Source organism: Alligator mississippiensis, chromosome 1, assembly GCF_030867095.1.
Source record: "Alligator mississippiensis isolate rAllMis1 chromosome 1, rAllMis1, whole genome shotgun sequence".
Classification (NCBI taxonomy): Eukaryota; Metazoa; Chordata; order Crocodylia; family Alligatoridae; genus Alligator; species Alligator mississippiensis.
The window spans coordinates 311,253,610-311,271,448 of record NC_081824.1 but is presented as its reverse complement, the minus strand read 5'-3'; the positions used below and the strand labels follow the sequence as shown (position 1 = coordinate 311,271,448).

Sequence of the window (17,839 nt, the reverse complement as noted above, 5' to 3'; positions counted from 1 at the left end):
TGCAAGATGGAGTGTCCTCTCAATAATGTGTTTCCATCCCAAACAGGAAAACTATCTTGTGAATAAAATCGATCCTGACATAATTGCAAGCTCCAGGATTTCAAGTACTTCATTAAGGTTTACTAGTGAGGTCCCAAATTTTTACTTGTTTACATAAGCTGAGCTGAACTTCTGAATTTTTAAACCAGGGTTAGGTCAATCTAAATGTCTGATCATACAGGCACACAGAGGGCTTTAATCACCCCCAAAATGGCATGCCCTATCAAAGTTAGTTCATCTGTGTAAGTGCACTAACTTAGATCGAGATCAGGTTAACCCAATTGAAGAAAGGCTTAACCTGATCTCCAATATGCCTGTATGCATTCTTAGTGCAGTCCCGAAGCTGAGCCCAGCTGCTCACCCCAGCCCCAGGGCTATGCTGTTTTCCCCCACCTTTCTCCCACCCTAACTGGGCTATTTTTAGCTCCCAATTTACTTACATCAGGCTCCCAGCACAGCTCCCAGGAGCAGCAAATGACTGCACACACAGCAGAAAACTCCTGCACTCCCTGTCTAGCTGTAGGCGACTTAAAGCAAGCTGCCTACACCTAGACCAGGTACGACGAACACTTGCTCGCACCCGTAGCTATCACAGATAAAGCTGCCAGTAACATTAATGGTCTTATAGTTATCATGTGGGTCTGCATGTTTTCCATGAGTTTGCCTATATTTCTATATATATTTCATGGTCCATGTTATATGCATATTCCAAAAAATTGAATATGCATATTTTTTGGAAATAGCTTTGGCTATAATACTAATTCCTGTCATAGCTGTAGTTTGTGTGAAATACCTCACAGCAGTAACTCTTGTAGCTACTGAATTTGCATATATATTGTACAAAGAGTTAAAACTCACTGTTTCCTAAGCCATCATTGTTGTTAAAGGAAAAAAAATGGTGAGTTACTAGCTGACAGATGTGATGTTGACACAGGTCCTCCAAACTGTGCAGCTGCTGCCCTGCCATCCTCTGTTATTTAAATAGCAACTGTTGCATATCTTAATTATGCCAACTAAGAGACAGCAGATTTGTGAAAAGCCTGGAGGAAATTTGAATACATATGGCTTTTACAATAGGAGGAGCAGGGAAGGTGTCATGCAATTATGTTTCCTCTTACTGGTTTGTTGAACCTTGGGAAAAACAGTTACCATTGTCCCTTGAGCTCTTTGCTGTATAATTCAGGGAATTGAAATGCCTGCTGAAAGTTAATAAAACAGTTTAATGTCTTTGCATGGTCTTAATTTCCTTCCTCTGAGAATTTAGCAAAGTATCAACTTGAACATAGACTTTTAGTTTATCTCTTTCTTCTTTCCTTTCCTTTCTTTTATATCCCATGCAGCCCATTGTGCAGATTCCCAAACTCAACAGCTATGCTATCAGGGGCTGCCTATCACAACCAGGAGTACATGTAGCAAGAGACTGATTAGTATTGACCGCAGGTAACAGTTGCAGCACTGCCGCTTTGGAGGCCTTGACAGTTCCATGACCCTCATCCCTGCACCTTCCTCTCCCTCCCTCCAGCTCCCTCCTGTTCTGATACTCGAACAAAACATCACATCAGCATTGTTTACTGCAGGAACTAAGCCAAGGAAGTCATAACAAGACAATAGACATATAATCTGATAACCTTGTTAGCTTGGTTGAATCAGAGCTTCGAGCAAGTAGAAGAGTTTAGTGAAGTGGAATAAAAATATTACAATATTTGTTGTCAATGGCCTTTCAGCTCCGTCTTTGAAAAAGTATCATTTCTTGTGCTTTTATTTAAGATTAAAGCCTGGCTCAAGGGCACTAAACAAAACGACACGTACAAGGTCAGGCGTGACTTTAAAAACCCCACAACAAATGCTAACTGGAACAGGCAGGCAGATTCCCTCGTGTTCAAATAACAGACAGCAGTACTACAGAAAATTATAGGAATTTTACCTTTCCAAAATCACTGCAAGATAATCAACAACATACAATTTTCTTTGCATTAAATTGTGGTTCTGCCAAAAACCCCAAGTTAAAGGGCAGTGGGCATTAGTACTGCTTGAGGAACAGATCAAAGACCACACTGGGAGGTGGTCTCATGGTCCCTGTTTTTGCTCTTTTTTTTGCAAGGAAGCAGTTTGCACTAGCCCTACTGACACTGCCTTTCTCTTCCAAAACAACTCCGTTTTGCAGGTAAATTGTAAAGGGAGAACCTAAGTCAAGGCTCTACCTACCTGCTGCCCCTACCGGCCCACTCTCCCCCTCACCTGTTTAGCCACAGCACAAAAGATGCCCCACCAAAGATAATCCTACCCTGTATCATTTCAAACTATTTATCAATTTTGCTATTTCATAGCTGAAAAATATCATTGGTTAACCAGTCAACAAATAATGAATCTGATTAATGGTGATGTGTAATTTTTTATATTATCTAATCAGTTCTATTGAAAATATGGGTTTTTCCTTCCCTGCCTCTATCTCTTAATTTCTCTCTACCTTCATTATATAACATACTTTGAAGTTTATTAATGACAAAACAAATATTTGTGCAGAAAACTGTGTACAGTATCAAACACTGTCTTAAGTAGATAGAATTGGAGAATTTATTTTCGGTCCAGATTCCCTTCCCCTGAAAAGAATAATCTGTCTTAGCCAAAGTAAATGCCATTTTAGTTTCACCATTTTTCTAGTTGCTAGAATATTGTGAAGTGTTTCATGCTTCAGCAGTGTTTTTTTAATCAGGGGAAAATAAATGAGATTGGTAGCATCTATTTTTTTTTTTTTGTTTAAAAAAAGGGGCGAGGGGAGGAATGCATAGCTAAAAAAAAATAGTTACATCCAATATTTGCCTGTCATTCAACAACTTTGCAAGTGAAAGTAATGGTGAAGCTTCAACTGATCTCGGTAGAAGCTGCTGGGTTTTTAGCACTTCTGAAAATCAAGTGACATATTTAGAAACCACAAATAGCTTTAGACATCCATTTTTAAATTTTTCACCAGCCAGAACTTGGGCACATAGGGAATTTTACTCATGTAATTACACCGCCATAGGTACCTAATACCCAGGAATTAGATACACTTAAAACCAGATCATTCATATCTGGGTGACTCACAATCTGCTTAATTCCCAAGAGGTTGCCAAATGAAGGATGAGCTACCTGGCTGATTGCTGCAGCACGAGGCAGTTCCTGCTAGCTTTAGGCTGATCAGAGAGCCTTAATGTAGCAGTACCTTGTAAACATGCCACAGCCCTTCCCAGCTGGCTGTGTATCAGGCATAGGGCACTTTTACCTAGAGACAGCAGAACCTGACTGAGAAGCACTAGATTAAATTGAGGCAGCATCAGCAGTGGTTCTCCACTGTGGTGGTATCACAGTCAGAAAAGGGGCAGTGGATGTCCTGATTCCAAAAAGGTTGAGAACCACTGCTCTAGATAAGAGGTCATGCTTTCATTAATATTTTCCAAGTTATTTTCCTGGTATGATTTAGTGCTACGTAATGGGTGTCTCACAGTGTCTAAACACCTCTGTTGTCAGAAATTCAGAAGAGTGTTCATTGATGGTGCTGATTATGGTTTCCTTAGAAAGCAAAAGACATAACCGACAATGTAGAATATACAACAATTTACAATGGAAGAAGACCAAAGAAAGTGTTGGGTCCCTTACTGAATGCGGAAGGCAGCCTAGTTACGGATGATGCAGAGAAGGCTGAAGTACTTACTTAAGGCCTTTTGGTCTGCAGTCCTCATGAATAAAGTCAGCAACCAGATGACAAGTGCATTTGGCAGCAAAGATAGGGAAGGAGACAAATAGCCTAGAGCAGCAGAAGAACAAGTTAGGGATTACTTAGAGAAGCTAGATGCTTTTGAGTTGTCAGGGCCGAATGGGATACACTCTAGGATACTGACAATGGGATTGAGCGCACACTTAGCAAACCTGGGAATGACACCAAATTGAATGGGATTGCTGACACGCTGAAAGGCAGGGCTGGTATCCAGAATGACCTAGAAAGCCTGGGAAAATGGTCCAAAATCAATTAGATGAAATTCAGCAAGGATAAGCACAAAGTCCTGTTCTTGATATGGAAGAATTGCATACACAAATACAGACTGGGGAATGACTCGGTAGGCTACAGTATTGCAGAGAAGGACTCAGGGATTACAATATGAGCCAGCAGTGTTCTCTTATTGTACAAAAAGACCAACAGCATACTGGGCTGCATTAACAAGCATGTGACTTGCAAATCAAGAGAAGTGATTCTTCTGTTCTATTCAGTACTGGTTAGGCCTGCAGTACTGTGTCCAGTTTTGGTCCCCACATTTCAAGAAGGATGTGAGCAGATTGGAAACAGTCTAGTGCAGAGCAACAAAAATGATGAGGGGCCTATGAGACAAGGTTTATGAGGAAAGGGTAAAAGAACTAGGATTACTTAATTTGGAGAAAAAAAGGCTGAAGTCAGGTTTAATACCACTCTTCAAATATTTGAAGAGTGATTACAGAGTGGATGGAAACAGGCTTTTCTCTGTGGCTGTGGGACAGGACTAGAAGCAATGGCCTCAAACTGCAGCAGGGGATGTTTAGGTTGGAGATTAGGAGGAATTTTCTGACTGTGAGGGAAGTCAAGCATTTGAACAGTCTACCTAGAGTAACTGTGGAATCTCCATCCTGGGACATTTTCAGGAGCAGGTTAGACAGACTCTTGGCTGGGATGGCTTAGTCAAGGATGACCCTGCCTTGAGCAGAAAGCTGGACCAAATAACCTTGTGAAGTCCCTTTCCAACCCTACTTTCCTATGATCCTAATATAAACCACTGTAGGTGTTCAAGATGTCCATTGTTGATGTTCTGGCACTGTTCAGGAGCACATCCTTTTCCTACCCACTCCCCCCTCTCCCACCTGCCACTGCTGCTATCCCCAAGGGGTTGGGGTGGGGGATGTTCCAGAGCTGCTCTTGCCCACCACCAGCCAGGCTTGGGTGGCCAGGAGCTTGCATGACATTGAGTAATATATTTTCTGGAATCATGATTTAAACCAAGACACTCAGGCTAAGTATAAATACTCAAAAGGCCCAATGAAGAATTGATCCAGTCTATGAGAGTTTCTCTAAGCTGCATGGTTTGGATCATGAATGAACAAAACTCATGCTCAACCTTTGCTGGGAGGAGGCAAGCAGATGCCTGCAGTGGCTGAGACCAGAAGGTGGAGGGTGTTCTTGCATGCCTCCCAGTGTGCCAGACAGTGTCAAGGGTGACAGCCCAGCCCAGAAGGGGCTATTCCTGCTTGGCTGCCTGGCACATGCCCCCATCCCCTTGCTGTCAGGCGCAGGGATGGATGGGGGGGTGGGGGGAGCCAGCACACAATCTGTCCACAACCCCACCACAGCAGGGGGAAAGGGAGAAAAGTGGAGGACCCAACTGCAGACCTAGCCCCCCTAGATGCAGCCAGAACAGCTGGAGGGGCCCATGCGATGGAGGCTTCCCTCCCACCGCTCCTGCCTGGTTGAGCTGACTGACTGGATAGGGCCGTGCAGGCCCCCCCGCACCCCGTGATTTCCTGCCTTTGAGTGGTGGTGGGGAAACAGAGACCCCAGCCCCAGCCCCCCCAACCTTGGGTCTTCCCAGCTGGGTGGGGCCCCGTGCAGCAGGGGCTTTGCCCATCTGACCCATCTGGGCCCTGAGCTGCGAGAGGCAGCAGCAGTGTCTCAACCAGGCAGCCAGTGAAAGCCCCCATCAGCTGGGCAGCCCCCAACTTGGGGTGGGGGAGTCTAGTTCTAACCCTCCCCCCTTGCCGGCCCTAATTTGAATTGACTTAAGTTGAATCGAGAGGGGATCTGACACACACGTTCAATAGACTGGTCTAAACTAAACTGATTAAATCTGTTACTACATCCATCCAGGTCTATTTTAAACCCAGTTCCGCCATTTTTAAATCAGGCTATGTGCACTAAACTTCTGTTATAGGCTTAGACCGGTTTCCCACCACTTATACCAGTTTATGTGTAATTTCTGTACCTGGCGTCAGTCAACAGGGAGCAATGAAAAAAGGTTTTGCTAGGAGCAAAAATTATTTTAAGCTATTTTTTTAGGTATAGGTTCAATAGATTAAATACCTGTTAATTATTCTATACCCACCTCTTTTCTCTGTATAATTTGGTTGGTGCTACTCATAAGGACAGAACATCTCCCCATTTTAACTTGTATCACTGTTGTTTTCTGTGGAATATTAGACCAATGGTCTAGTCAGGTAGTAATTCCATTCTTCCACTATGTTGTAAAGTTTTAAGATAATAAATATGGAAGCAATTTTTCTCCCTCTGTTTCTCCACAGACCAGTGGAAGTATGACTTCTTGTAAGAGTGATGTGTTGTGGTTAGCCTGATACGATTATCGTCAGTCACAGTGTATTGATTCAGGTAAGGCACTGGAATATTTCCTTTATACAGCTTGGAACAGAGTTATCTTAGAGACTGTAAAATCTACCTTGCATATTAATATACTATTCTAGTTTCACTTTAAAAACAAGAATTTAGGTAGAGTTGCTAAAGGTCACTCTCCTTTTCTAACATATGTTAATAGTTATAATTTTATTTTCATAATGTCAGACTTAGCATGTAAAGAATGAGAAACATCTTTCTCATTAGCTATTACAGGAATGCTTAGTTCCTTCAAACAGAGAATTAATTATCAAAAGGGCAGTCCTATACACTTATCCACACACATTGTATTGAAAATAAGCCCTTTTATCTGTGAAATTCAAAGGCACCATCATGTTGTATCTTGTCCAACCATTGTTTAAAATGTGTAGCTGCTCTTCCCTTGCCCTTTGCTACTCCTAAAAACTGTCTCATTTTATTAAGGATTTTTGTTTGGGAAGTTTATCATCTTTTTGTTGACAGTTCTATGTAAAACTATAAGTAATGTTTTATGGGCACTGACACATGTAGGGGAAAAAAACCCAGTGCTTTACTAGAGGAGGAAATGCAGTAGTTATACCGGCACCACAGTGTCTGTATAGATCAGGTGCTTAAGCGGGACTTTTTGGTGCTTTTATCTAAAGCTGATTCAACCAGCTATTAGATAAAAATGGCAAAAAGCCCTGCTGAAGGGCCCAATCTATACAGACGTTGAGCAAGTCAGCTCAAACTAAGATGATGCCTCTTCTGGGCATGCGCTGTGCTCAGTGTGGGGGCGCACCAAGCTGAAAGCAAAGCACTGGTATTTGGGTTTTTTTCATGTCTGTAAGAGCCTGTAAGAGAAGGATAATGCCTGTTTCCTAATGTTAAGCACTACAAAAAGCGTGCTAGGTTTTTTTTCTTTTTTTTAAACTCCCTAGTGAAGTGCTGGTTTGAATTCCATGCACACATTCAAACTCTGAATACCTTGTTCCTTCTCATGCTATAGTAGCCTTAATTTGCTGCAGCTGCACAGCTCTTCCCTTTCTTGGTATCAAACTGTTTCTCCAGCTGTCAGTTGTTGAACTGTATTAGAGACTGTATGCACTCTTCCTCATTGATTTTCTGGCTGTGATTGACAACTGTCCTAGCCGCAATGCAATTTCTCTTTTTGTCTATTCTGGCTAGGACAGGGTTTCATAGTACAGTACTTCAGACTTTTCATTTATTGTCATTCTCCATGGGCTTTACACACAAGTAAACAGTGATCCTCTTCAGAGAAGCAGAAAAACCTATTATGGCTCTGATCCAACAAAGCATTTAAGCATACGTTTAAAGCATATGTTATGTACTTATATGATTTGCTGGTGTCTAGAATGGAAAGAATGAAATCTCCATACCAGTACATGTGGGGAAAAACCTCAGTGTAACTTTTAGAATAAACAAGCAAGGAGTCAGTCTTTAAAATGGTGGCCCATGTTCATTGTGCAATTCAATGTGGGGACGCAGTCAGGAAGGCTAACCATACCTTGTCATGCAGCCACAGATGCATCACGAGCAGGTCCAAGGAGGTGATCCTCCCCCTCTATATGACCTTGGTCAGACTGCAGTTGGAGTACTGCATCCAGTTCTGGGCACTGCACTTCAGGAGGGATGTAGACAACATCGAGAAGGTCCAGAGGAGGGCCACTTGCATGATCGGGGGCAGCAGGGCAGGCCCTATGAGGAGAGGCTACAGGACCTGAACCTGTTCAGCCTCCACAAGAGAAGGCTGAGAGGGGAGCGGGTGGCTGTCTATAAACTGGCCAAGGGGGACCAGCAGGCAGTGGGAGAGTCCCTGTTCCCCCGAGCACTACTGGGAATAACAAGGAATAATGGCCATAAGTCGACTGAGAGTAGATTCAGGCTAGACATCAGGAGGCACTACTTCACAGTCAGGGTGGCTAGGATCTGGAACCAACTTCCAAGGGAAGTGGTGCTCACTCCTACCCTGGGGGTCTTCAAAAGGAGGCTAGATAGACACCTTGCCAGGGTCATTTGACCCCAGCATCCTTTCCTGTCCCTGGCAGGGGGTCGGACTTGGTGATCTGCTCAGGTCCCTTCCGACCCTACCAACTATGAATTTAGTTACCAGTAGTTTTTTTGCGGTTACTTCAAGAAGATCATCTAAGGATTCTATTAGCATTATAATGGAGCTGTGGCATGTAATTCAAACACATTTATAATGTAGGAATTTCCTGACAATTCTCAATTCTAGTAATGATGGTGCATCCTGATAAATATTTGAATACAGTTATAGCCCATAAAATATATGAAAAAATACTGTTGAGATAAAATTTTCCCTTATGGAAAAAATCCTATAGAATTTAATAAGAATGATCATTTCTCTAAACCATTCTAATAGAAAAGATATAATGCTGTATTGCACTCTAGAGGATTGTCTGAATATTTATATAGAAAGGATATATTTTCTATTAAGTTCTACAGGATTTGAGAATATCTTACCTGGAATGTTATGGCACCATCCTTATTGGACACTGAAGAAGGAAGGAGAACTCTTTCTTCCTATCCTCTTTTTTCAGGCAGAGGTGATAAGTATTTAGGAATAGTGTGCCTGCCCAATTTTCACACTTGCTGCCTTCTGTTATTTTCTTCAGCACTTACAAGTCCTTTGTGATTTGTGGAGGCTATTACTTATTCAAGGTCTAACACTGAATAAAACAAAAACTACTCAAACAATGGTCGTATGTCCTTCTTTGATGACCTATATTTGATTAGTTAATAGCCTAATGAATTTAAGATGAGAAACCAAAAGTTTATTTGTATCATTGGAGTTATTAATGCCGTAGCAACAGATTTAGGAGAGCATTTTCAAATTGTGGTATACATTTAGTTGCCTTGGTTTTTGTGCCTTTTTATGGGCCAACTCTTGCAAGGAGTTAAATACCTCTAAGAAGGTGTCACAGTCATTTCCATAGAAGTCAATATGATCTGATGATTCTTGCTATCTTATATCATTTTGTGATGTTGGAGCTATATGCCTTTCTAATGTTCATGTACTAAGTTAACTATATTTTAGGATATGTGTTCACTTGGTGTTCAGGGTAAGCCTTCAAGTTTTCTTTAGCCAGCCACATAAGCCACTTTTTACCTATGTCATACGTTATAGCTGGCATCACAGCCATTCACATTATACTTCTTAAATGCAAATTGGAACCTTTTTAGGATTTGGTCCGTGGGTTACTTGTCTCCCCTTCCCAGTTTGTCTCTACTTCCAGGCTGAAGAGAGAGAGAATGGGATTTAAAAAGACCAGAAGTCAGGAACAGGAAACTAGAATTACTACTGACACGTTTCCTGAGTTCAAGTCTCATAGCATTTCTATGTTCTCCAAACACTGTACCGGGAGGGACAAACTGGGAGGCAAATAGGGATGGGAAATTCAGAAGAGCTTCAAGGGCCAGTGTGCACAATGCCTCGGTGTCAAGTTAAAGTTCTACCAGAACAGGTAAGTGGGTATGGACTTTAGAGTGATTTTAAGGTCTAACTTACATCTACCAGGCTAGGTTGTACTGTAGCCTAAGAAAGATAGTCTGTAAGGTGTCATACTGCCAAGCCTTCTGGTTAACTATCAATAGAGATACAGCCTTTCTGTTTTTTTGTCATATTTACCATATCATTACAAAGCAAATGAAGTAGTGCCAAAATGCATACATAGAGAAGGTTCTGTTTCAATGAGATTGAATTTTTCTATGGGTGCTGATATGACTGGTTGTAACTCTGGTGCAAAAAACTGTTCTCTAAAAAGCAGCCTCCATTAATGCAGTTTTACTTTCTCAGTTATGGGACATAACTTATTTCTGCCTCCTCTGCACTGGAGGTACAGTTGTGCTAGGAGATACGTTCTTCAGTACATGGCAATAATAGTAGCCAGGCTTTTAATTACACAAGAAATGAGATGGAGGTTTTTCACCATTTTATATTTCTGCACTACTCAAAATTTGACTGTTTCTTTGAAATATATTGGAAGAGGGTAGCATAGCTGAGATTCCCCTTCTCTCTCACAGGAGTCAGTTTCATGCAGTAACATTTAGAAATGTGATCAGAGCTCTTATACACTATCATAGCCTGGGTGTAACTCTATTGGGGTCAAGTGGTTTCAGCCAACTGAATAGTGCTTTCAGCATCTTTCATTCCACAGAAAGCAAAGGGTACAGATGAGCCTCAGCAGTGGCTCAAATTCCCCCTAAGATAATAACATAAATAATTTACACCTGATGTCAGCTGCTGTGGCAAAGATGGGTGCAAACTGCAAGCAGAGATGAGCTGGTTTAGAAAAAAAAACAGGCAATCTGTCTGTTTCTGATATGAGATTTGGATATGTGTCTGTCTCTGATACCAGAATCTGATGTGATAGTGGCCAGGTTTTCTGCTCTGAAAAGACAAAATGGGCAGTAGGTTTTACATTTAAAATACAGAGTCAATGGAAAAGCAGGGTATAAACAATCAAAAAAGATTTCTTTCAGATGACAGGTCTGATCCATGTTTTCATTACAGCTGCTTTACTCCATCCTGGCAATGCAAAAAGGCCTCAATGCAATTGTCATTTACATCCATTTGGAATCCTGGGTGGTGGTGTGCAAACTTGTCGTCACCTCTTTGGTGGATAAGCAGGCAAAAGCTCTGGAAATATGAGGCACAAGCTCCATAGCAACAAAATGTATATGTATTACTGGAGCAGTTCATAAGAACAGCCTCCCTCCTGCTAGTGGGGATGCTGGCTTCAAAAAACAATAGGCAGGAAGGCAATGTCCTGCCCTGACCTTCCTTTCAGGGTTACTACTTCTATTTAGGGGTCCTTCTCTGTGTAGCACAACCCAAAATTAACCGTTGCCTGAAGTGGCTTAACTTTGAGACACTCAGAGGGCACTTATTAACTTAAGGATATTCATGTTTTAAGTGCCCTTTAGTATGGTCTAAATGTAACATGTAACATGAGATGGCTCTTCACTCCTACTTTGATCTTCAATCTGTTGTCCTTCTTTACTTTATTACCTGGCCTAGGATTATCCTTTCCATCCTTGATGGATTTATTATATCTTTCATCAGTTACCCTACGTAAATGAGCAGTGAAATTCAGGCAAATTCCAGGAATGCATTTTCTAATTATCCTGTGCATGTTTTATCATCCATATTAAGGTTGTCTTATCCACTGGCTATGCGTAGGGGGTGCACGCAGGTGCACGCGCACCCCTTGCGATTCGCCACTGCCGATGCTATTGGCAGCGCCTGCGGGCGGTCACCACTTACCAACTCCTCCCTTGCTGCTGACATGGCCGGCGGCATCTGAGGGCATTCACCAGTCACCGCTGGCCACTGCCAATGCTGCCGGTGGCATCTGCAGGTGCAGACCACCCCCCCACCCTACTGCTGACACCTCTGCAGCCACCTGCAGGAGCTTCCTGCTCATCACCACTGCCCGTGGGCAGTCGCCGTGACCCCCCAGCCTCTAGGGGCACGGATGATCTCATCAGAAAATCAATCTCAATTAATTCCCCGTGATCAGAGTCCCATGCCACAGCAGAATCCCATAGTGATTTAAGTTTTTCAGATTCTAGAGTCGTTTGCCAGCTACCCATTACATTCAACCTTTGGCTGTTTGCCACTCTTAGTTACTCAAAGTTACCTTTGTTGCATGATTGACCCCCTGAAAGTGCTGTACAGCCATGCCCTGACACATGGGCATGGCTGCAGAGTGCTTTTAAGGTGACTGATCATGCAACAAATTAAGCCACATCAAATGAGATATTAGATGATGGTGCTTCACTTTGGAGCACCTTAGGGAACTTGTATTCCATGGGGTTAATTTGTGGTGTGAACGGGGCTGGCCTGATGCAGCCCAGCCCTAAGCCCAGGGCTATCAGCTAGAAGGGGGAGGGGGAAGCCAGCAGCAGCAACAATCAGCTGGCTGGGGTTTGCCCAACCTGAGTTGGAGGGGGCATGTGTGGATCAGAGCCCCCCCCAACTCATGGCCCTTGCCCCCCACAATCCCCTTACCCTCCGGCCCCACTCCAGCTCAGGTTGTGCTAACCCCAGACAGCAAGGCACTGCCAGTGGCTTCCCACTCTCCCCTCCCTTCCTGATGATAGCCCTGGAGCTGGAAGTGGGAGGGGGTAGACTGGGGAGAGGGAAAGCTCCTCAGCTGGCAGCTTACCTGCAGCCAGGCTCAAATTTCCTCCCTCCCCTCGCCCAGCAGGCTTATGTTTATGTAAAGTGCCGTGAGTTACAGCAGAGGCCTGCACTTCTGTCAGCACCCCGCCCCCCCTGCCCTGTTTTTCTCTGTCACCTTTCCAAGGAAATATTTTTTTCAAGTAATGCAGAAACGTGAACCCCAAAATCAATTAGGATCTCATGTGAGGTTTCCCCAGCTTTGCCAAACAGACAGATTCCTCTCCCTACAGAGACAGTCAGGTGACTTGGTGCCCAATAACTTGTGGCAACATTCCCTGCACTAGCGGGACCAATATCAGTTTTAGTTAGTGGACAATCCTTTTCAGAACGTCTGTGCTTTTCAGGTTTCTAGCAGGCCTGACCCTCTTTGAAACATGCTAACTCATTGAACCCCCTGTGGGATGTTGCCTCATTCCTCCTGCATGCCCCAGCCTCAGCACCTCCTGTCACTGCAGCCTTTCCACCTGTACTTCCAATGGACTTCAAATTGTGTCTGTGGTATCTTCAGCCTCACTGTTGCTACTCTGTGTTCTTGGGATCTGGATTATCAGTGCTGCTTTCTCTGCCTTCCATATTAGGAATTAGCTAACTGAATTTGCTGGTGCATTGGCTTCATCATGTGTTTGCAATCTTGGACTCCACACCTGCCACTGGGCATTCCTTTTGGCTCACTTGAATAAGGAAGTCTTTGAGCATCTCTCCAGTCGAGGCATCCTGACTGCACATGCTGCTCAAGCTCAGTTTTCCTGTGAAGGGGGATCACACTGCTGCTCCAATGTTTCTTCCAGCTCTTTGTAATTTAGCTCCAGCCCTGTAACCCTAACATGAACTGTCTTTCCCTGACAGTATTAAAAATGCATTTCCTCTGTCTTGCAGGCTGTCCAAAATATCCTGTCCGGGTGCTTCTATCATCTGCAGCTCATGGATGTCATTTATATATAAGATGAGGGTATTTTAGTCAGGATGGTGGGACATTGTCACTGTGATGGTCCAAGAAATATACGACAGGTCACAATTTTGGCATAATATCTTTTATTGGACCCACAAGATAGGTGGGAGATTGCATTCCTGTTCTAGGGGCCCCCTTCTTCATGTCACCCTCTTTGTTGCTCTTGTTTGCCCTCCTCCTCCTCTCCCCTGGTTCAACTAGATACCACCTGATGTTGTCAGGTGGTATCATCTGCAGTCTCTGTTTCTGCTAACCTACTAATGCAGCAGAGTACATGCAATGATGGCAGAGCATAAGCTCCATTTTAACAGATAGTATTTGGTTTTGTGTGAATTCAGAAGAGAAGGAAGGAGCCCAGGGGACTTCCCACCCCATGTACATCCATCCTCAGGGTCCAGAATCAGAAATGCGATTACAGCCTGAGGCTAAAATTGACAGAAGCATTAACTTCCTCAATATCAGTACAAGGTGCAGCACCAGGAGCTCTCCCATTATGGTATGGGAGTTATTCTCTTGCGTGGGCTAAAAAGGCAGTGGCCTAACTGGGAGGCAGGATGGGCACCAGCTCTGGGCACTGACTTAGAGATGGTGCTGAAATGGCATGTCTTTGCCATATTAGGAGCAAACCTTTTCTTCCCAGATGTAGGAGACCTGTTTCTCCCCTTCCCACTTCTCTCCAGTGCTCACCCCCATGCCCTCCAAAGGAAAGCATTGCCCAGAGCACCAGGCTTGATCGTTACTCTGTAAAGAAGTAAAGCAAGGACTCCTTTTAGCTGCCACTGTCCAAAGCCCCTTGAATCATACCTGCCACTGAAATGACTAACTTTCTAGCATAGATACATTAAATATGAAACGCATGAAATTAGATGCATTAAATAAATATTTTATTCTCAATAAGAAAATGCCAGACTAAAAGCTGATGAAGTGAGGGGTCACATGAAGTTGATTTTCAAGTTGCTCATAAAACTGAGTGTTCCCCCTTGCACTTTTATTAGTAATCCACTTGACTGATAATTTTCTCTGTTAATGCTTATCTAGCATACTTAGTTTCCTTATTCAGGAGCCAGAAAAAAGTAGGAAAGCTTGATTAAGGAGTTTAGATTTGTTTTTCCATATATTTAGTGACTGATGTATAAAAGCTGTACGTTTGAAGTGGAAGAAAATCTTGCTTACAGATAAAAGCATGTCTGAGTGAGGACTGAGTGAGCTGTTTTTTTAGTTCAGTGCTATTTGCTATTTATTGCCAAACAGATAGACTTGACTATATCATCACGTAGTAAGTGTTTTAAACAAAAAAAAATTACATTTTTACAGTTATTGATGTTGTAGCTTTAGTACTTACATAGCAATGATTTATAAAAATGCTTATACTTTCTATTCAAATATCTACAGTAAAATCTAGATATTTATTAAACTGACAGCCACATTTTAAAAAATGGGTAACTAGATTAAGGCACCTAAGTAAGTGTGCTAACATTTCAAAAGTTTTGAATACCTAGAAGCTTTGATTTTCTTCATTAAAGCTGATTTAATTTAACTTGAGGTTCCATTTTTTTAATCATGTTGGCCTATAATTGAAGACAAAATAATTTTGAGATTCAAGTCCTTCATTGTAATAGATTTTTTTTAATATTAATGCTAATCAATATTATTGTTTGCAGTTGTCCCAAAATGTGCCCTATATGTCACAAACAAATAAAAGGATAGCCATATTAAATTCAATTGTATAACTTAGCTGATTTCAGTGCCAGGATTTTGCCCATTGGCTCTATCCAAAAGAACTCAAAATTACAAGATACCCCAAGTAAGGGTTATGTGCCAAACAGAGCCTGGAAAAGAGTACAGCAGAACTCAGCTTCTGGTCACAGGTTCTCTTACCTTGCAAGTGTTTTGAATAACTGTACTAATCATGATGGTGGGGCGGGGAGGGTCTTTTGCATCCAGAAAGTTACAGTAGTCTTTGGCAGGCTTATGAAGCAGGTATGCGGCAGCTTAGGTCAAGTTTTCCATCAAATTAAAGGTGCATAAATCTGTCATGCTTACTACACTGCTATGTGGATCTAAGAGTTGGATGTTATACAGAAGAATTTCAACTGAAGAATTTCTACCAGGGACTCTTTGTGCTCTATTCTGAGTTAAGTGCTACAACAAGGACTTTGTCAATGGCAAAGCCATGACATTTGCTGAATTCATGTCCATAAAGGCATTAATAATGAAGGCCCAGCTGTTATAAACAAAATACATGGCTCAGCTGGACAATACATGACTGCCCAAGCAGCTCCAATACTGTGAGCTGAAGTAAGAGTAGGAGAAAGTGTGGTTGTTCAAGAAATGCTTTAAGGACACCCTAGAGGTGCTCTTAATTTAGTGGAATCTTCCAGCTAACTCTTTCATCCTTAATCAAGCAGCAATTGAACACCAAGATAAGGGGAGGCATAAGCTTTTTAAGGAGCATTGGCATGTCCTTGTTAAGAGAAGTACACAAAGGGTGCGTCTACATGTCCTCCTATTGTGACATAGCAATGCAGTACATCACTGTACAGCATGCTACAGCAACGTAGTGATCACATGGGTCTACACGTGATTGGCAGCTATGTCACCATAGCGGCACGCTTCCCTAGTATAACACGCTGCTACAGCAACATAGCGGCAAAATTTAACCATGCACCACGGACACAGTGCAGTAACCACCCATACTGTGCCATGCTGTAGTACTTCCAAGAGGGAGTATTAAAGCACAGCACCATAGCAACATCACCATATGGTGATGTGTAGAAGTGCCCAGGGTGAAGGATGCATCAGCAGCAGTGAGTGACACTGAAAATTTTATGACAAAAGTTATTACCCTGAATAGGTGTAGGCAATCATTTACACACCCCCTGCACTTGATTTTACCAGCCCCACAGTAGCACTGTCATCCTCAACTATAAGGGACAATAGTGACAAGTAAAGATTCATCGATTCATAGATTCATAGATGCTAGGGTCGGAAGGAACCTCAATAGATCATCGAGTCCAACCCCCTGCATAGGCAGGAAAGAGTGCTAGGTCTAGATGACCCCATCTAGATGCCTATCTAACCTCCTCTTGAAGACCCCCAGGGTAGGGGAGAGCACCACCTCCCTTGGGAGCCCGTTCCAGACCTTGGCCACTCGAACTGTGAAGAAGTTCTTCCTAATGTCCAGTCTAAATCTGCTCTCTGCTAGCTTGTGGCCATTATTTCTTGTAACCCCTGGGGGCGCCTTGGTGAATAAAACCTCGCCAATTCCCTTCTGTGCCCCTGTGATGAACTTATAGGCAGCCACAAGGTCGCCTCTCAATGATGATAGTAGGTAAATGGGGAAAGGCAGGGAAAGAATAAGAGTATGAAACCTAGTGAATAAATGTTCTGCTTTTACATCATAAATGCAGAAGGCAGGGAAAGGCGGTACCTTAGGCCCCTGGTAGACATAAAAATGATCATATAGTTGGACTCTGAGGATTTTTGTGCCCAATCACAAAAACTCCATGTTCTGCCATGCCAGACTGTGGAGCCAGGATCCCAGCATGGGGGATGACTAATTTCCCCATGCTAGAGTATGCTGATGCACCTTTCAACAGGTAGGGAACAGCCCTGCATCCTGGAACTGGGACATGGGGCTGCCTCCAGGGATGGGGCAGGGGAGAGCCCCAGTTCCCAGACTCAAGACTCAGGACTGCTTTCAGGCATCAGACAGAGATCAGGTCTGGGTCCCAGATCCATGAAATATGGAACATCTTTGTGGCTCATTTGCCATTTTATCATGACATTAATTCACTAAATGTATATCATGCTGCAATTTATCACATGATTAACACATTAATAATGGCTTAAATGTGACGGCTACCAGGGGCCTTGAAGACTAACTGGTTCAGAGGGGCATAAGTTTTCATAGGCCTACTTAATAAGACGCTATCATAAATGTAGTATCTAAAATAGTGAAGCTCACTGCTTAATAAGTCAACCCATAAACAGTACTTAAATCTGTTACTTCTTTATAAGAATGGAATTATACAAGACTTTCAAAACTTTAACCTTGATTTTTGACTTATTGATTGTAAGAATTTTTTTCTTTGGTAATGCTAGTTAGGCCAGGCACAGGCAAAATATGGCCCACGGACTGGATCCGGCCCACCAGGCCATTCTGTCTGGTCCGTGGGACCCCTAAAAATTTAGAAAATATTTATCTGCTCCTGGCTGTCTATCAAAGAGGACAGGAGCCAGGGGCAGTAGAACCCAGGGG

The 17,839-nt window shown here is 42.9% G+C and overlaps 1 protein-coding gene across 11 annotated transcripts in view; it reads left to right on the top strand.

The window, feature by feature from the left end:
- GK (glycerol kinase) overlaps positions 1–17,839 on the top strand; it is a 358,525-nt gene that overhangs the window by 143,481 nt on the left and 197,205 nt on the right. For 10 of the 11 annotated variants that reach the window (XM_019486298.2, XM_019486293.2, XM_019486292.2 and 7 more), the window contains one exon: positions 6,337–6,421. The gene's annotated coding sequence lies outside the window, so the exon portion shown is untranslated. Of the gene's footprint in view, positions 1–6,336; positions 6,422–9,887; positions 9,907–17,839 lie in introns of those variants that run through there. The other variant, XM_019486299.2, reaches the window with a different exon arrangement.